General features: G+C 43.3%; 1 pseudogene across 1 annotated transcript; it reads right to left on the bottom strand.

Annotated features, from left to right (window-relative positions):
* Positions 1–7,407: 7,407 nt before the first annotated feature.
* LOC149975387 (uncharacterized) lies at positions 7,408–17,600 on the bottom strand (annotated as a pseudogene). Its single transcript, XR_016488244.1, has 4 exons — positions 17,309–17,600; positions 15,879–16,086; positions 9,396–9,641; positions 7,408–8,694 (listed from the first exon to the last, which is right to left on the bottom strand). The product of XR_016488244.1 is annotated as an uncharacterized LOC149975387 (transcript).
* Positions 17,601–21,792: the final 4,192 nt, after the last annotated feature.

Here is a 21,792-nt window from a genome sequence, read left to right as displayed (position 1 = left end):
AGAGACAAACTGCAAATTAGCATTCTAGCTCAGCAGATGTACCCGGGAAGGAAATCCTACTTTATGGGGAGCTATGAGGACGCTACCAAAGCGCCATTTTCTTATTTAATCGTGGATTTAAAAGCAAATATTCCAGAACACCTGAGGCTACGAACCAGCCTGCTCCTCATGGGAGTGGCCGGCTGCGTACATTCCTAAAAAGTAACGGCTATGTCTCTGCGTTTAAAAAGAAACCTGCCCCTCTTGAGAATCCTAGTTGGGGCTACAGCTAAAGAACGGACGGCCATCTTGGGTCATCTCACTTTGGCATCGCCTGCAATATTAGTACCATCTCTTTTGGTCACTTTTAGACGCAAATGCACCAAGGTGTTGTTGAAGTCCAGATAGTTGTCACCGTGGCCTGGTATGAACAATTCTATGGGACCGTTGTCTGTAATGGCAGAGAGTGGGGCTATCTCCACATAACTGGACCTCTCTATTTGAATGTTGGGTTAAGGGGGGCGTGAAAAAAATCGAGCTCTGTCTTTACAGCTTCAGAGGACATGCGGTGTAAAAGAGCCATGTTGCACTCTTCTTTTAGAAAATACTTCAGAGTATTTTTGTCGTTTTTGGTCCAGACCTCCTCACTGTACCACGTCTTTGACTTACTGAGTTTCTTTTAACTGTTAACCTCCGCTTTTTAGAAGCAAGCCTGCGCCTTATACCCGGAGGTCTCTTTTTTCGTCTTCGAGACAACATCATAAGCCCCGAGCTTTCTTGATGCTCTGCATCTGGTGACGCCCTTCTGGTCATAGCATTGGCTACAACCTCACTTACTGTATTTTTAGCCACCGATTTTAAATGTGGGTTGGCTATGCTGAAGCCTCTCTTCATAAACGGTAAAACCTAAAGAGGTTACGAAATATACCTCCTTTCCCTGAACCGTACATGGTCGGGGATCCATAATAGCCGGGTAGTCCATTACCCACTTGATCAACATAGTATGAGACATAGCGGTTAGGGTCGAGATGTTGATGGTCCATAACCCTATTTAAATTTATTTGTATTATGTTTATAAAAATATATAATACTAATATTATATATGTAGAGAGGTTTTGGTGGGTCTAAAGTGGAGTTTTACAATCATTTTACCATAAGGAAATTCAATGTTTTCGTTCTGATCCGTTTTAAGCTCAACCAGAATGTTTTCAATATATTTCTTGCTTACAGGTACGTAGTGTGGCTTGTCGTAGGTGACAGTGACTATGTCCCCATCCTTTCCGTCTATATGAACTGTTCTCAGGAGGGGCACACAGCTGTCTCCGACCCTTTGATAGGATATGATGTCGGTATACACAAATATGTTGTAAAATCCTGACTGTATATCCGCAGGGAATAATTTATCTTTCACATACGTCCATTTATTGGGACCCATCCCCAACATGTAGGCTAACTTACCGCTGGTCTTTATACCCCCGTCAGCATCCCCTGAGATTTGTACACGTTTATGTATAGGGTTGTAGATCAGGAATATTTCCATATTGTTCAGGGTTAGGAGTTCATTCAACTCTGAGACGATCCTGTCGACGGTTCTGTAGAATCCTTTTTTAAGCTTAAAACTTCTTGAATCTACTTGAGACGCATATGTCTCAAGTAGGCACCTGGAAATGCAAATGCGCTACGCTAAATGCTAAATGTACTCGTTAAAACTCAAACCTTGATCAAAATTCACAAGCAGGGTATTGAATTAAAGCTACACTCGTTGTGAACCTAGCCAGCAAGTCAGATTTTTAAAATGCTTTTCGGCGAAAGCATGAGAAGCTATTATCTGATAGCATGCACCCCCCAAAATGCCAGCTCGACACGTAAACAACAGATTTTGCGATAGCCGGCGCTACCCAAAACGCAGAAATAAAATATAAAACATTCATTACCTTAGACGAGCTTCTTTCTTGGCACTCCTATATGCCCCATAAACATCACTATTGGGTCTTTTTTTCGTTAAAATCGGTCCATATATACCCAAAATAGCTTTGTATAGAAGTAGTGTCATTCTGAGAAAATCATCGTTTTTAAACGCTGCGTAATTTTTTAAAATTAAAAAAGTCGACGATAAACTTTCACAAAACACTTCGAAATCCTTTTGTAATCCAACTTTAGGTATTAGTAAACGTTTATAATCTATCAAAATGATTACAGGGCGATGTCTCTTCAATAGGTCCTCACTTCAAAAACAATGCAATCTGATCTCTCCCTAAACTGCATCCGGGTGAAGACTGGAGAACTTGAGGTCAGACAGATGGATTTTCCAACAATTAATTCGATTGAAAATTAGTACAATGGCGCCATCGTGCGGAATTTGTATGAGGTGCAGGCAAATTTCCATTAAATTCTGTTCTCTTTTAACAACTGGTGGAAGTGACTTATGGAAATTATTTTTTGCTTTCAGAGAGCAGTTTTTCTTGCGTTTTTCAATGAAGCACACGCTCTGTTATAGTCACAGCCGTGATTTAACCAGTTTTATAAACTTCAGAGTGTTTTCTATCCACACATACTAATCATATGCATATACTATATTCCTGGCATGAGTAGCAGGACGCTGAAAAGTTGCGCGATTTTTAACAGAATTTTCAAAAAAGGAGGGGGTAGGATGAAGAAGTTTTGCAGGTTCCGATATCCCTTTGCAATAAAAATCACGGTCCTTATCTTTGATATTATACCAACTATGGGGGTATGTAATCTCGCTGAGACCTACTTCCCAGGCCTCTGGTAACTCTATAGGCTTTGGAAAATTGGTTGTATAATTCTAACTCTGATTATTACGACGCATTACTGGGGGGAGTCAGGTAGAAGCCGGTGTGTTCCATGATGCATTCCTGTGTACACGCGAATGATGGAGTATTTATCATGCATGAGGGTTTAAGTTAACCCCTGATGCCTCCACCACATCCTGCTCTAATACCCAACTGTTGAACTTTTGGGGCCAGTTTTTCCGGCAGACCAGCACCCATTTTTTTTTTTTTACCCTTTTCTCTCTTTTGATCTAGAATCTCCTCCACGTGAAAGACTTTGTTTTTACCCAACTGTACCTTCTGTAATTCCTGCTCATAAAAAGATCCCTCTATAAGCTCCCCGTCATAATATTTTAACTTGTAGACCTGGGGTATGCGTGGCAGACACTGTGGGAGCAAGATGTACATATAGGGAGAAACATAATACTGTACCACAAGAGAAAGATACACTTAGAGTGCATTTGCCATTCTGGTAAAATGCATTGTCTATTGTATAGGACAGGAAGCCAAAGTAAGGCCATGAGAGCATAGGACAGCTGGACATACCAAGGTCAGAGGGACATACAAAGGAGGGGGTCAGCCAAATGACCAACTGATGGACTATAGATATAGGGCATATATTTTTAGGACATGAAGAGAAGAGACACATAGTCTACTAGTCCTAATAAGGACAAGCTAAACATAAGGGGCCCATAGGATAAGATGGGCATGTATTATTTTTGGGACATGAAGAGGTCCTGTCACCATTATAACTTGACTGAAAGCAGATATGGGCGTTATTGGGCGTGAACAAGCAGGAAGCACAGATTGAAAGATAATGGTGGCAGATGGACTGAGGGAAGTAACTTCATTTGCATGTGGGATGGACTCATATGTTGTATGTGTATAAAGACAGAGCCAGTGCTCTGGAAAAGGGTGTGTTCCGCAGACCATCTAGGCTTCTGATATGTTTGTATTAAAAGCCTATATTGAATTCACAAGTTCTTGTAAGTGTTATATTTTGTAACGATCCTCCAAGACAACACTCGGTAGCGGTGAACAACTAATCGCTGCTCATATTTTTAGTCTAAACACCCCTCAACTTGGATATACGCACCAAGTCCCCAACTATGAATTAAAAAAAATAAAAATTCTTACGGCGAAGGGGGAACAAACCATACAGATTTTTAAAGACTTGAAGAAAAGAGTTTTCAGAAGAGACCTCGGAGGGCTTCATACATATACTCTTATGGCAGCTGTTGTTGTATCCCTTCACTAAACCTTGAACTATATCGATATATCTATGCGTGTGGTGAGCTGTAAAATATTGCCACATCCGCTCCTTCAGAGTTCTGTTAAAGCGTTCAACAACTGAAGCTTTCAAATCCGAGCCTCTAGCAAAATGTACTATATTGTCCTTCTTCATGAGTTTCTGAAAAGTATTATTAAAAAAATTATTTTCCGCCATCAGTCTGCACTTTCTTGGGGGCTCCTCCATCCTTCAAGATAGGGTCAAAGGCCCGGGTCACCTCTGCCCCGCTCTTATTTAAGCCCCTTACAAATGCTATTTTAGAGAAAATATCTGTAACCGTTAGCATGTAGCGATTTCCATCATTTTTATCTGCAAGGACCTGCATGTCACATAGATCCGCCTTTCTTACAGGTTTATGGAGAGTATATGCATCCTGCTCTGATAACCACTCATTCACTTTAGCATCACTTAACCGGCTACCTGTTTCTTCGGCTATAGCTCTCTGTAAACGTTCCTTACCCCCATAAGACCCGGGGTTAGAGGGATTATAATAAATGTTTTTCAACATCTGCTCCGCCATCCTTCTTGCCTCTCTGAGGTACAATAACGTTAATGAGCCACTTTCAAATAACGACAACATTTCATTTTCATTATAGAATTCTTATTTTATTCATGCATCAAGTATTACGTATACAGACAATTCAGGATTGTCTGTATATTCAGTCCCAGTTTTCTCAACGATCACAGCATGCAACACCCTGTATATTTGGTTTTGAGTTACAGACTTGTGTCGCTGAACTTTGAAAACACACATGTCAGATATATAAGCATATAAACAACAAATATGATACACGTTACAATTAAATGGTGTTTCAAACAAGTAAAATCTTAGACAAAGTTGTTTCTAGTTCTTCAGAATCATCCACAACATGATTCATGATTTGTTCCATTTTCAGCACACGCTCTACATTAACCCAGGCATTGTGTGTTGTGTAGAACGATACATCGTTCACTTTATTTTCAATAATCTGATGCATAACATTTGTAAGTTCTCTCAAAATAAGACATTTATTTATTATCTCTAACATCGTATACACATAGTTGCCCATTGCATTACATCTAAATAACAACATGTCACTCGGTCTCTTGGGGTTTATTGAGCCAGAAAGTCATCACATCAGCCACCACAACTTCCCGGTATTTATTGTCGTCCAACAGGGTGTGTCGGATTTCTTTGAGTTTATCGTGGATGTAGATGGCCTCCTTCAGTTCGTGTAGGAATGCCGTGGTTACCAAGTAAACTCTGGGGATAGACGGCACAAGACCCATAGACTCCAGGGCTCTGACCAGCGATGGTATAAACCTGCAGGACCACAGTCTTTTCACCAGCTCCTCAAATTGGTTGAAGAAGTAGTATCTTGGCGGGTCATATACGGCGCTTGCTGGGGTGATTGATCTCACAACCGATGCATTTCTCTTATATATTCTCCAATCACCACGTCTAGAAGTGTGGCTACAGAGGCCTTGATGGTGTCCACAAAAATAGTACTGACTACCCCATCAAACACGTCCTCAGGCTGTGTACATGTAGGGGGTGTCGTGGGTCTCGCCAGGGGGGAGTAGAAAGCCGGGCTGCGAGGCATAGAGTCCTTAGGGTCTGGCCCCCATGTCGTATCGGAGTCCTGGTATGTTGTATGAATATCCATGGTGTATGATGAAATGAAGAACTGGAGGCTTTAAGGGCACTCCTTTTATTGTTGAACCAGTCCTTTGGGTATCAGGGCGTGGTTAACGCAACCGCGTACTTAGTTTTCTTCGGAGGCTGTCCCTTCTGAGGATGTACCTTCTTGGGGCTCCTTTGAATCATAATCCTCAGGATTCGTATATATTATGCACTTCTTTACATGAACAATGCTCTGCCGCTGTTGGCTCTGTACAAAGAGAGCGTCCAACAGCTGGAACATTTTCAATTCCATTAGATCCCAAATTTGAAAAGGAATAAGCATGAGCAACCTAAAATCCCCTCCATCACAAATGTTTTGGTTGCGGGTTTCCTCGTTGCCGAAATAGAACTCCACGTAGCCACATGGAAGTCCATTCTTTCTTTGTATTTTCACCCTGTGAATTATTCTTCCTGAGGAGTCAGGGGCACCTTGAACAAGCTATACCCCTTGGTGATAAGGCTCAGTTCGGGACACACAACCTTGCGAAAAACCGTCCAGTCTTCAAGCCCGTAGTCCACTCCTAAAGTCTGGTCTGTATATTCTTCTCCTTCGGCTACCGTATAGAGGTTCACTCTATAGGCCAGGTAATCAAACCGATACCCCGATTGATGTCCATTAGACATCAGCACTTGATCTTTCAGCGTAGTTGCGGGCGGTATTTGGGTTCTATACACACTTAGAAACCGCCTTTTTTGGCGCATCGTATTCAACCGAGGTCCTGCTTCCGTTGTTACAGTCATCACAGCTTTGCCACTGATCACAAAATCCATGCTGATTTAAAAAATCTTGTTTAGTGTTCTGGGGACACATGCCTTATAAATAAAGCCCAGAACAAGACGTCTGCCAACCCCAATACCCCAGGACATTCGTGTTTCATAGACAACAACCCTAAGGTCAATAAACAGGGGGTGGGGGGGGGTCAAACTCTTTGAAATGGCCATCCCCCCAGTTCAAAGAGGTCACTAGACATCAATCATCATGACAACTTCAAAGGCATTATAGACATATTGTCGCACTCACTCTAAGGCGTGAGAACAGGAACAGGATAAACATATATGGGCATAACCACGTGATCACTTCCCACCAGGATGACCTTACCGGATGCCCAAATATGGGCATGCACACGTCATCCGGACATAGGATCATAAATCAAACGTTTGACGTGTGCCGTCTACTTTATTCTCTCTCACACCAAAACTGACAAGGTGCACACTGATCAGTAAAGAGAGACTAACATTCTATAATGCTCCCTTTCCTCTGCATTGTTCTCTCACAGTGAGAAACTATACGATTACAATAGTGTTCTACACTTTCTTCATTTTATCAAATTCAACGTTGCCAATTATTTAATGACATGAGAATTAAGTGGAGTGTCTAATCTTAGCTGGTCTGAGAGAACTGATGAGGCCTGTCCTTTATGTATACATTTGTGTCTTTTTAAATGACCCAATCTGTAGAACCTCTTCCCACAGTCAGTGCAGTGATAAGGCTTCTCTGAAGTGTGTATCCGTTGGTGTGTTTTTACATTACCCAATTGGGAAAAACTCTTGCCACATTGAGAGCGGAAATGAGGCTTCTCTCCTTTGTCTTTTCTCAAATGACCTTAAAGCTCAGCTGGTGTTTTAACATTTCCTACAGTCAGATCAGTGGTAAGGCTCCACTCGTGTTTCCTTTGGTGTCTTTTTAAATGGCACATTCAAGAGAAACACTTTCCACAGTCGGAGCAGGAGTAAGGCTTCTCTCCAGTGTGTGTATATGTTCAGGTCATTTTAAGGTGTCCGGACGAGAGAAACTTGCCCCACAGTCAGAAAAGGAGTAAGGCTTCTCTTACTCCTGAAAGAAACTCTTTTCAAAGTCAGAGCAGGAGTAAGGCTTCTCTACTTTGTGTATATACGTTCATGTTGTTTTAAGGCACCCAGTTGATGGAAACTCTTTCCACAGTCAGAGCAGGAGTAAGGCTTCTCTCCTGTGTGTATACGTTCATGTTGTTTGAAGGTACCCAGTTGAGAGAAACTCTTTCCACAGTCAGAGCAGGAGTAAGGCTTCTCTCCTGTGTGTGTTCTCTGGTGAACTTTTAGGTCAGTTGATGTTTTGAAGCATTTTACACAGTCAGAGCAGGAGTAAGGCTTCTCTCCTGTGTGTATACGTTCATGTTGTTTGAAGGTACCCAGTTGAGAGAAACTCTTTCCACAGTCAGAGCAGGAGTAAGGCTTCTCTCCTGTGTGTGTTCTCTGGTGAACTTTTAGGTCAGTTGATGTTTTGAAGCATTTTACACAGTCAGAGCAGAAGTAAGGCTTCTCTCCTGTGTGTATACAATCATGTTGTTTTAAGGTGTCCGGACGAGAGAAACTCGCCCCACAGTCATAGCAGGAGTAAGGCTTCTCTCCCGTGTGTATACGTTCATGTCGTTTTAAGGTACCCAGTTGAGAGAAACTCGCCCCACATTCAGAGCAGGAGTAAGGCTTCTCTCCTGTGTGTATACGTTCATGTCGTTTTAAGGTACCCAGTTCAGAGAAACTCGCCCCACATTCAGTGCAGGAGTAAGGCTTCTTTCTTGTGTGTATACGTTCATGTCCTGTGTGTATACGTTCATGTCGTTTTAAGGTGTACCAATTTGAGAAACTCGTCCCACATTCAGAGCAGGAGTAAGGCTTCTCTCCTGTGTGTGTTCTCTGATGAACTTTTAGTTTAGTTGATGTTTTGAAGCATTTTCCACATTCAGAGCAGGAGTAAGGCTTCTCTCCTGTGTGTGTTCTCTGATGAACTTTTAGTTTAGTTGATGTTTTGAAGCATTTTCTACATTCAGAGCAGGAGTAAAGCTTTTCTCCTGTGTGTATTTTTAGGTGTATTTTTAGCTTAGATAGAAATGGGAAAATCTCCTCACAATGTGTGCAGTGGTGAGACCTCTTTGCTATGTGATCTTCCTGTTGATGCTCTCTGGATATAGAGAATGTCTCAACATGGTCTCCTGTGTGAACAATATCAGAACAACCAGTCAATTGGTGTGATATACATGTCAATCAAATGTATTTTATGAAGCTCTTTTTACACAAGTTGTAACAAAGTTCTTTACAGAAACCAACCCAAAATCCCCAAAGAGCAAGCAATGCAGATGTAGAAGCACAATGGCCACGAAAAACTCCCTAGAAAGCAGGAACCTTGGAGGAAACAGAGAGGAACCAGGCCCAAAGGGGTGACCAGTCCTCTTCTGTCTGTACTGGGTGACATATGTATTCATATCAGTAGGCTGTACAATACAGGGGAATAAAACTATTCTAAAAGTGGGTAAGAGATGAAAGCTAAAAAAAGGGGCTTGTCATCCTCTACTCACTATAACAAGGGTTAGTAACGACACAGACTAATTTCATATCATCCTCCACTCACTATCACAAGAGTTAGTAACTACACAGACTCACTTCATAGAACTTTAAACACTGGCAGTTGGTCTACTTCACTTCTTTAGTCTACTCTCTGATCACTCCAGATAGCTCAGTTAATAAAACAAATGCTGGCAATGCTGGTGTCAAACCATGCACATCTCAGTAGCATGAAATAACATCTACCTTCTCATTGAAACAGTTCATCATGAAACAGCTCTACTGCAACTTTTCATACACAGTGGGAAGTTGGAATGAACAACAAACTTAGTTAGATAGAACCTGCTCTTACCATGATTAACAGATTTCCCAATCTTCTCCTCCTCTTCTTCATCTTTAATGTTGACATTCAGCTCCAGTGTTTGACTGCTGTCTTCCAGCTTCACTGATGCCATCTCTGGATCCTGCAGTGCAAACTGGGCTCCACTGTCACTATCAGGACCCAGTGACAGTAGGTTTGGACTCAGTGTGGAAGGAGAGAGGCAGGCTGGGTTTGTCATTACTGTTGATGTTACTGGCCTCAGACTTAATTCTAGTCCTGTAGTAACAATGAGAAACAGAAACAAATGTTATTGTCTTGACAGTTCTGGCACTTTCCTTACTCTCTAAAAATATATTATATGTTCAATTATCTAATTCAGTGCTTGACTTGGACTGTAATGGGTGCTGGTACTGTTTATATTTAGGCACAGGAGCTCCACAATACTGTTGAGCTAATATTCTATAAGAGGAACTGCCACGACTTCCGCCGAAGTCGATCCCTCTCCTTGTTCGGGCGACGCTCGGCTGTCGACGTCACCGGTCTTCTAGTCATCGCCGATCCATTACATGTTCAGTAATCAACCCTCTGTTTTCCACATGTATGTGTGTGTGTTAGTTCTATGTTGATGGCTGTATCTGATGGCTGGTATTTTGTTGCCGGGCTAAGTATCGCTCTCGTCTTCTGCCTCTCAGGGAAGGCCCTGGAGTGGGCCAACGCCTTATGTGGGGGAAGAAGAAGCTTGTTGGACCACTTCGGGATTTCACCCGTCTCGTACACCTGAGGCAGAGGACGAGGAGCGCACACGAGTTTGTGATGGAATGACAGGGCCCTGATCGATCACTACCGGTGCAGTCTGCGCGAGGACGTCCGTCGGGAGTTGGCCTGCAGGGACACCACTCTCACATTCAACCAGCTGGTGGACCTGTCCATCCGGCTGGATAACCGCGGACATCCAGATCGGGGTCTGTCAATTCCATCCCCCAGCACCACCGCCCATGGAGCTGGGAGGTGCTGCACTTAGGGCGACCGGAGGCGGGGCCATTCCATGCACCATCTGTGGTCGCAGAGGGCACACTGCCGGTCGGTGCTGGGGAGGTTCCTCTGGGAGTCGAGGCAGCAGGCGCAAGGACGTCCGTCGGGACACTCTCGTGTCAACCCAGGTGAGTAGGGGTTTCCATCGGTGCTACTACAGTGGAAAGCCTAGACCAGGTCTCCACTGTGCGCATCCCCTCTGAATATACCGATTTGACTCAATTACCACCCCATCGACGGGGGGGGGGGAATTGTGCGATAAATCTCCCGGTAGACGCAGCACTTCCCGTAATTGGCCGACTCCCACCACGGTAAAGAAAGTGCAGCGGTTTCTAGGGTTTGCCAACTACTACCGGAGGTTTATCTGGGGCTTTGGTCAGGTAGCAGCTCCCATGACCTCACTGCTGAAGGGGTCGGCTGAGGCGGACAGGGCTTTTGGTCACGGCTGTTTACCTCGGCTCCCGTGCTGGCGCATCCGGATCCCTCTTTGGCGTTCATAGTTGAGGTGGACGCAGGTCCGATACTGGGTTAGGACCCGTGCTCTCTCAGCGCTCAGGTATGCCACCAAAGCGCCGCCCCTGTGCCTTCTTTTCGAAGAAGCTCAGCCCGGTGGAGCGAAACTATGACGTGGGGGACCGTCGTCAAGACCTTGAAGGCGTGGAGACATTGGCTTGAGAGGGCTACACACCCTTTTCTCATCTGGACTGACCACCGCAATCTGGAGTACATCCGGGCGGCGAGGAGACTGAACCCTCGCCAGGCAAGGTGGGCCATGTTCTTTACCCGTTTTGTTTTCACCCTGTCCTACAGACCAGGTTCCTAGAACGCTAAGGCAGATGCACTGAGGACATAGTATCTGATCGAGGTCCCCAGTTCACATCAAGGGTCTGGAGGGCGTTCATCGAACGTCTGGGGGTCTCGGTCAGCCTTACCTCAGGTTTTCACCCCAAGAGTAACGGTCAGGTGGAGAGAGTGAACCAGGATGTGGGTAGGTTTCTGCGGTCCTATTGCCAGGACCGGCCGGGGGAGTGGGCGGCGTTCACACCTTGGCCAGAGATTGCCCATCCACTAACCTCTCCCCCTTCCAGTGCGTACTGGGGTACCAGCCGGTTCTGGCACCTAGGCATCAGTGCCAGATCGAGGCTCCTGCGGTGGACGATTGGTTTAGGCGCTCGGAGGAGACATGGGACACCGCTCATGTGCACCTTCAGTGGGCCGGGAGGCGTCAGAGGACTGGCACAGACCGCCACGGCACACCGGGGCTCTCGACCCTCCACCTGCCCCTCCACCTGCCCTGCCGGAAGCTGGGCCCGCGGTTTGTGGGGCCATTCAAAGTCCTGAGGAGACTGAACAAGGTTTGTTACAGGTTACAGCTTCCCCCCCGATTACCATATAAACCCCTCGTTCCATGTGTCTCTACTCAGGCCGGTGGTGGCTGGTCCACTCCAGGAGTCTGAGGTGCGTGAGGTTCCTCCGCCCCCTTTGGACATCGAGGGGGACAGTTCGGGCCATACTGGACTCGAGGCGTCTAGCGAGGGGACTTCAGTACCTTGTGGAGTGGGAGGGGTAAGGTCCGGAGGAGAGATCCTGGGTGCCAGTGGAGGACGTATTGGACCCGTCGATGCTGCAGGAGTTCCACCGTCTCCATCCGGGTCGTCCCCGAGGCCGGTGTCGGCGCGCGGCTCAAGGGGGGGTACTGTCATGACTTCCACCGAAGTCAGTCCTTCTTCTTGTTCGGGCGGCGCTCGGCGGTCAACGTCACCGGTATTCTAGCCATTGCCGATCCACTTTTCATTTTCCATTTGTTTTGTTTTTTTCACACCTGTTTTCAATTCCCCCATTACAGATTCAGTATTTAACCCTCTGTTTCACACATACATCTGATGGCTCGTATTTTGTTGCCGGGCTTTGTATGAACGCCAGTTTATTCGTGGTACCGGTATATTTCACGGACCGTTGTATTGTTTCTATACCCGTGTTTTTTCGTGTATTAAATACCTTGTCCACGCATCTCAACTCTCCTGCATCTGACTCCTTTTCACCAGTTACCCAAAGCCTTGACAGGAACATGAGCTCAAACAGTGACATTTGAGGTGCCGGTTCTCTGCTCCAGTGAGCTCCTGTCCAAGTCAAGCACTGATCTCATTTCAATGGATCAGATAGCTAAACATTGACAACAAAACACTAATTCATATCACAAAGTACACACTTTAAAATTAGTCTACACAAACTAAGTGCACTTAAACTAAAGTAGATTTCCCCAATTCACATAAATGGCAAAAACACATTTAGTATACGTTTAGTTAACCTGGTCTTCACTGTATTATTTTAATCAAGAACCAATTGTATTTCCCGTTCACACCATAGTAACATTTATAGATAAAGATAGTAGCAACTGAAGGTGTCTGACTATTAGTACACATGTAGAAAACTGATGATCATTACATTAAGCTTCAAAACTGGAGTGTGACCATGAAATTGTCTCTCTGCACCAGCACTGAAGTCCGTTGGAGCAGACAGAGTGGACAGCTCCATTTTACCAGCTCATGAATTTTACACAAAACCAATAACATGCTAAACAAACTCAGAAAGCTCAAATACTTGTATTCTTTATTAAAACTACATTATGTACATTTATTCAGACAAACCAAAAGATTCTAGCTATGTGAATTGTAAAATAGTTGATCACAATCACTCGGTTTCACACAAAAATAAAACATCTCTTTTATTTATTTAATTATTTTTTAGAATGAGGCTGTAACGTAACAAAACGTGGGAAAAGTCAAGGGGTCCAAATACTTTCTGAATGGGAGAGGGGATACCTAGTCAGTTGTACAACTGAATGCATTCAACTGAAATGTGTCTTCCACATTTAACCCAACCCCTCTAAATCAAAGAGGTGGAGGGGGGGGGCTGCCATAATCGACGTTCACATCTTCGGTGCCCCGGGAACAGTGGCTTAACTGCCTTGCTCAGGGGCAGAATAACATTTTTACCTTGTCAGCTCGGGGATTCAATCCAGCAACCTTTCCTCCACTCACTATCACAAAGGTTAGTAACGACACAGACTCATTTCATAGAACTTTAAAACACTGGCAGTTTGTCCACTTCACTTCTTTAGTCTCCTCTCTGAACACTCCAGACAGTCCAGTTAATAAAACAAATGCTGGCAATACTGGTGTCAAACCATGCAAGTGTCAGTAGTAGTGATGCACCGCTATGACATTTTTTGCCCATTCCGATATTTTCCTTGACAAAAAAAACAGCTACCGATACCCGATATTTACATTTTTTGCGGCCTTTTATGCATTTTAGTACAGTTAAATAGTTAACACACACACAAACATGGACGCAGCAGTCTAAGGCACAGCATCTCAGTGCAAGAGGTGTCACTACAGTCCCCGGTTCAAATCCTGGCTGTATCACATCCGGCCATGATTGGGAGTCGCACAACTGGTCCAGCGTCGTCCGGGTTTGGCCGAGGCAGGCCATCATTGTAAATAATAATTTGTTATTAAATGACTTGCCTAGTTAAATAAAAGGTTACACAAACACACCAAAAAGTTATTTTGTTGGCATTTCCATATGTCCCCATTACCAGTAAAACATAATCAAAACCTATTTCCTCACTTACTTGCTGTGCTGTTTCCTTGTTCATTTGTTCCGTCGTCTCAACCAGGATTTCTATGGAACGCCGTTTGGGTCTTTGCGTGTCAAAAAACAAGCTTGTTGACCAATCAGGACCTGAATATGACTGCCCGTCATATAATAATTTTACGCGTTCATATTTTTTTTACGTAGTTATTACACATTGATTACACAATCACTCGAATTTCATATGTCAACGATTCATCAATACGTATGCTCTGATGCTGGTCATAAAAAAAGCTAGCTAACTCATGGATGCAAACAATGTTCTTCCCCAAAAACTTTGCAAACCGACATAATCTGTTTCAGTAGCTATAGTCAGGTAGCTAACTATATAGCTAGGTATCATTATCTAAAATAGCCCTAATTTATAAGACGGTTCTTATTTGATTAATGGTGGTTGAACCCATCTATGTGAAACTAGCAACAATAAGGATTAGCCACAATAGTGGAATTTGCAGTTAGCTTTCAAAGTAAAGGTAGGGCATAATTCTACTATTTGTAATCATTTGCATCACTATCAATGACATACCTTTATTTAGAAAACAGCAAATTCCACTTTTGTGCTAATCCTTATTGTGGCTAGCTTCACAACACATAACCCGGTCCGGTCAAGCCTCACTAGCCAGATGAAGCTAGTTGGCTGCTTATAACAGAAGCTTTGGGCAACAGGGTTAAGTAGCTGGCTAACTGTTTATTTTCATGAACTGAAATTCAATTTCAATAGGCGAACAACAAGTGGCAACCTAGCTATTGTTTTCAGGCTGGTTGTATTGGTGCTAACGTAAACTCACGTAAACTCGTACATCGCCTTGGTCCGTACAATTACCCTTATTTTAGCGCCCCAAAAGGGTAATACTTCCAGATCAACTGTAATGTCAATACCATTGTAAAGCACAATTTCTCCCCTTTCCAACATGATCAATTACATGACGTAAACGCTGCCCGTTTCTGCATAATTCAAACAGGCAATGAGCCCTGTGGGGTCTTTTTTTAAATGGCAGGTGGGGAAGCTAAACTAATGCGTGATAGTGAGAAGGAAAGATGTTGTGTGGGAAAATTGCTTTTTCCCCCACTCGATCTGTCCAACTTATCGCCTCTAAAATGTCAATAAAACACAAATAAGAGTTTATATAAATGTTTTATTACATACCTATTTGAAGGTTTGTGTCGAATTTGAATCGGGTTTTTAGGGCGGTGCTAAAGTGATCTTAGAAGTAAACAGCGCCTTTGAGAATGCTGATCGCATGCAATGATGACGCAAAAAATGACTAGGTATCCTCTCCTTACCCCCGTCACTGTCCATATCTTGTTTTTTAAACGATGAGAGAAGAGCTACACCTGGTGGAGAGAGATTGCAAGACATAAATAGTTGCTTTATGCATGCTGTTCGTTACAGCATGACACGTCACGATGTAACGGAGGGTCAGTTTTTTTCAGCTTTTCTCCAATACTATGAAGCCATTACCATGTCTATCAACGCTTACATAGAAACGTAGTTCACACCCCAGAATTTGAAGTCAACACACAGCAGACATGGTGGGCTAGGATGGGAATGCTGTGTCGCAAAAGTTTACGCGAGTTCATTACGTCCTGTACCTACGTTATATTGGTAGGTATTTACGTCAGCTTTGACATCGGTTTTGCACATCAGCGTTAAACTAGACACCTGATATGTTCACCGATATATTGTGTATCTCTAGTCAGTAGCTTGAAATAACATCTACCTTCTCATTGAAACAGTTCATCATGAAACAGTTCTACTGCAACTTTTCATACACAGTGGGAAGTTGGAATGAACAACAAACTTAGTTAGATAGAACCTGCTCTTACCATGAGAAACAGATTTCCCAATCTTCTCCTCCTCTTCTTCATCTTTAATGTTGACATTCAGCTCCAGTGTTTGACTGCAGTCTTCCAGCTTCACTGATGCCATCTCTGGATCCTGCAGAGCAAACTGGGCTCCACTGTCACAATCAGGACCCAGTGACTGTAGGTTTGGACTCAGTGTGGAAGGAGAGTGTCGTGGAAATACCGGAGCCTGTGAGTTCAAAAATACTTTATTACAAAGTAATAGAACCCGAGCTGGTTCATGAAGCAAGTGTCTTTCCAGCCTTGGCATACACTTGTTATAGTTTTCCTCCTTTACGTAACTCCTCTTTATGTTAATGGTTCATCCCCTCGGCCATTTAGCCACCATTATCTTTTTGCCTTGCACTAACTTTAGCTTGGTTTCACATTAGGGCATAGATTCCATTCATAGCAATGGTACAAAAATAGACAGATATGCACACTCCCAAGACAGGTGCATGTAGGGCATAGATTCCATTCCTGGCATAACCATAGCAACAGTAAACATGAAGCCATAGCAATGGTACAACAATAAACAGACACACCCACTCTCAAGACAGGTGCATGTTTAATGGTGCCTAATGACCTAGACACACATATAGAGTGCACTTATTCTGCTGACTACTCTAAGATGTATAATGTGCACACATTTACTGGAAAATTCCCAATAAGAGGCAGGCTGGGTTTGTCCTCACTGTTGATGTTACCAGCCTCAGGCTTAATCTGAGTCGGCCAGTAGTAATAAATAGGAACGGATACAAAAGTTACTCTTGACAGTTCTGGCACTTTATTCTCTATAAGAGGAACATGAGCTCAAGCAGTAGAAATTTGAGGTGCTGGTACTCAGCTCCAGTGAGCTCCTGTCCAATTCAAGCACTGATCTCATTTCAACAGATCTGGTAGCTAAGCATTGACAACAAAACACGAGTTCATTCACATTAGACAAAGTATACACTTTATATTAGGCTACAGAACTTAATCTATAGTAGATTTCTGAATTGACATAAATGACTCAAAAACCATTCAGTACAAGGTTGCAGTATGTTTCAGGCAGCACTATGTACTATTTTCCTGAATAACCTGGTCTTCCCTGTATTATTTCAATCAAAAAACAATATTATTTCCGTTCACACCATAGTAACATTTATAGACAGCCAGAAACAACTGAATGTCTCAATATTAGTACACGTGTAGAAAACTGATAATCATTACATTTATCTCCAAAACAGTAGTGCAACCGTAAAATGGTGTCTCTCTGCTGCACCCTCACTGCCTGCACTGAAGTCCGTTGATGCAGACCGAGAGGGAGCCGCCATTTTACCAGCTCGTGAATTTTAACGTTACACAAAACCAAAAACGACATGTTAAACGAACCCAGAAATCTCAAATTATTTGATCCTTAATGAGATTACCTTGACGAGATACATCCACTCAGACAAACACAGAGTATCTATGTCAATTGTAAAAAAAAAAATAATTTAAAAAGTGATCACGTTCACTCACGCGGTTTGGCACATTTTTTTTCTTCTACCAAACGTGATAATAACTTGACGTATTTGTTACCTAGCATGTTATGACATGTTCTTAAGATATTAAAACGTGCTATTACATACCAGTAGTAATACATTTGAAACGTACACAGAAGTTGTGGTCTCGACTGCACAATTCTGGCGTGTCCTTTGTTGTGAAGAATGATGTGCGCATGAGTGTAATTTCCTGTTCCCCCACTACCAGTTTCTAAACCCAGAGACGCAAACAACGCGAGACTTCAGAGAACGCTTGTGAAGCGGACCAAGCATGGGTTTGAGAAGTCAATGAGAGAAGTGAACAATTTTGATACTTTTGCAGTGGTTAAATGGGGATCCTAATAAATACCAAAAATATTCCGTCGGTACACACTTGAAACATGGCCATTATTTTATCAATTTCATAACTGCAGTGGTTTATTCACAATCCCTCTCACTGCGTATCTTACATATCGCAGCATCACATGAGTAGGCAGACACTCTTCACTCTTCCAACGAAACTCCAGATATAACACATTTTATCGGTGCCCTGCTCCAAAAAACAATGCTCTCTCCTTCTGCTCTTCTGAGACGCATGAAATCAAAACCACTACTGGTCACTCTGACTGACTCTACCTTTCCTAATGCCTCCTTTACCATCTTCCTGACCTCAAATGATCTCCCAACAATACATAATTGTTGATGAATCGCACTCCATAAGAAACCGATGTTCATTTACAACTTTTGGCCTGTTTGCTCCATTTTTCGTCGTCTCCGTCTTCCATTCAATTAATTCTTACCAATTAACTCAACTTGGAGCCACCAGACTCGAACAGCACTTCGGCTTCGCCATATTTCCCTACCCAAAACCAGACACACCACGCTACCGACTAACTCCTGCATGTAGAATCCTGCATTGAAAAAAGCCAACATCTACCGGTTAAATGGGAATTTCACGCTGGCTTTGCAGGTCCATCCATCAATGACTTTATTTCGCCCAAAATTGTCCGTCTGTTTTGATCCAAATATAGCTAATGTTTGTATACTCCATGTTTCATATGTTGGTCATATTTGCTACCATTTTCTCTCCGCTTACTCCTGTAATTAGTATGTCCAGATGTAACAAATGTAATTATGACCTCAGCTAATGTAGTCATGTACATTAACTTAATGTAATCATTGGCATGTTGTTTTGCCCAGAAGCAACAAATACACGAGATTACATCATCTCTACATCCTGTCAATGTAATTATTGTTCCTATGTTTTCTCAGCATACATGACATTAACTCCCGATTTAGCGGGGTGCGCGCAGGCGAAGCGAGCGGTTTAGCCAGCCTGTAATAACCCAGTAACTCCGTAGTGAGTTGTCATGTCTAAATGTTGATATTTAACCCGAACCCAGTAATAATAATACATACCAATGTCAGAGGGACACACAATATACTAGTCCTAATAAGGGCAACATACCAAAGAGCACACCAAGCTAAACACAAGTACAAAGGCCAAAGACACAGGCCCATAGGACAGCTGGACATATGTTACTTTTAGGACATGAAAGGGTCCCGCCACCATTATAACCTAACCGAAAGCAGATATGGGCGTTATTGGGCGTGAACAAACAGGAAGCTTAAACTAAAAGGTAATGGTGGCAGATGGACTGAGGAAAGTAACTTCATTTGCATGTGGGATGGACTCATATCGTATTAAAAGCCTTTATTGAATTCACAAGTTCTTGTAAGTGTTATATTTCTAAGACGATTTTCCACCACATACTCCAGCCACCCTAGTCATAGACTGTTCTCTCTGCTACCGCACGGCAAGCAGTACCGGAGCGCCAAGTCAAGGTCCAAGAGGCTTCTAAACAGCTTCAACCCCCAAGTCATAAGACTCCTGAACAGCTAATCAAATGGCTACCCAGACTATTTGCATTGCCTCCCCCCTTATTTTATGCTGCTGCTACTCTCTGTTATTATCTATGCATAGTCACTTTAATAACGCCACCTACATGTACATATTACCTCAATTACCTTGACTGGGAATGACAGTCAAGTGCCCCCGCACATTGACTCTGTACCAGTACCCCCTGCATATAGCCTCCACATTGACTCTGTACCAGTACCCCCTGCATATAGCCTCCACATTGACTCTGTACCAGTACCCCCTGCATATAGCCTCCACATTGACTCTGTACCAGTACCCCCTGCATATAGCCTCCACATTGACTCTGTACCAGTACCCCCTGCATATAGCCTCCACATTGACTCTGTACCAGTACCCCCTGCATATAGCCTCCACATTGACTCTGTACCAGTACCCCCTGCATATAGCCTCCACATTGACTCTGTACCAGTACCCCCTGCATATAGCCTCCACATTGACTCTGTACCAGTACCCCCTGCATATAGCCTCCACATTGACTCTGTACCAGTACCCCCTGCATATAGCCTCCACATTGACTCTGTACCAGTACCCCCTGCATATAGCCTCCACATTGACTCTGTACCAGTACCCCCTGCATATAGCCTCCACATTGACTCTGTACCAGTACCCCCTGCATATAGCCTCCACATTGACTCTGTACCAGTACCCCCTGCATATAGCCTCCACATTGACTCTGTACCAGTACCCCCTGCATATAGCCTCCACATTGACTCTGTACCAGTACCCCCTGCATATAGCCTCCACATTGACTCTGTACCAGTACCCCCTGCATATAGCCTCCACATTGACTCTGTACCAGTACCCCCTGCATATAGCCTCGCTATTGTTATTTTACTGCTCTTTAATCATTTGTTACTTTTATTTATTATTTTTCTTCTTAAAACTGCATTGTTGGTTAAGGGCTTGTAAGTAAGTATTTCACTGTAAGGTCTAACTACACCTGTTGGATTTGATCACCCATATTCATCGTACTTCTCCAATTTCAAACCAGTATGTCTTCTTTGTAACGAGACTGTTGCTGTTTGCAAAGAGTTCAATCTGAGATGTCATTATGAATCTAACCATGGTACTTTCAGAAGTAGATGTTCCACCCCAGATATGAAGCTGAAGTCTGATGCAGAAAGGAAGGTGGGCCTAAGGAGTGAACACCCTGTGTGCTTTACAGTGGCGATTTTAGCATGTACATATTTTATTGTTATTTAACCTTAATTTAACTAGGCGGTTCTTATCGACTTACACAAATCCACAAAGAGTCAGTAGAAACCACATTTGTTTAAGCAAGTCAGCCATATCAGCTATGTTTTTTAAAAAGGCAGTAAATGAGGGTGAATTAGCTGCCAGACGAGGCTCCTGTGGCTGATAGCCAGGTGCAACGGTGGTAAGGATTCACTCCATGGTGCTGAAAGCAAAGCTCTAGCATTATGTTGGACTAACTAAAATTCTGTTACAAATGGTTTATTTGAGCTGTTCTTGCCATAATATGGACTTGGTATTTTACCAAATCTTCTGTATACCACCCAGTGGCGTAGCTTCAGCCGGTGTGGTTGCACCAGGGCCCGTGTCGTACATGAGCCCGGTGACGGGCCCGGATCTGCGGAGCCACAGGCCCCCTATGTCATTTTAATTCCACCCTACCATACCAAATACTAATTGTTGACACGAGTCCATCGCACCGATTACTTCTTTAATTTAGGCCATATGATAAATGATCTCACTGATGGTTTCACCAACAAAATGTTTTTTTGTCACTACATGTCAGCATGATATTTTAGTGTATTGATGACAATACATCTAATTCATTTGCTAAATAAATCATATTATTCAATACCATGTTAAGATAATGAAATGCATTCTGGGATTCATTGTGCAAAAATACTCTCCAAAGCGTTGTTGTTTCTGTCATCGTTTAAAGCAACAGTTGAGCTAGCTGTCAAGAGACAACGGGCAAAAGAAAAATAAAGAGAGAATGTCGAGAATAGAAAATTACGGATTTAAAAATCAGCAATGTATCAACACAAAAGTGGAGACCAAAAGAGCAAGGATCAAAAATGAGAAAGGATGAGAGGAGGTATCAAATTAGTTAAATTAGATTCCTTTTTCAAATGCAGTTCAAGTGCAGCCATTGCTAGCACAAGCAATGTAGCAGGACCAGAAGAGGATGTAGGTTTATCATCACCAGCAGCGGCTTTTAGCGTTTTAAGTGAGCCAAGGCCGAGCTGTTCCATCATACCAGAAGAAGCAACTTTGACAGAGGAGGATACAGGTTGTCAGGTATCGGCGGATACGACCCTGAGCACAAGCCAGGCCGGACAAGCTATCCCCGGGCCGGGCAGGGAGGAAGAGGATCAGGGCGAGGCTAGAATCGTGGTGGCTGAGGAAACAGGTGGAAGTGGGACAGACAACATTTTTACCTATCCAACTGACAGGGGGCATTATGCAACAAATGTGG

Source organism: Oncorhynchus mykiss, chromosome 18, assembly GCF_057628025.1.
Source record: "Oncorhynchus mykiss isolate SJ-2025 chromosome 18, ASM5762802v1, whole genome shotgun sequence".
NCBI classification, from domain to species: Eukaryota; Metazoa; Chordata; class Actinopteri; order Salmoniformes; family Salmonidae; genus Oncorhynchus; species Oncorhynchus mykiss.
Note: the sequence above shows the minus strand (reverse complement) of the source record. Positions and strands in the feature narration are given on the sequence as shown.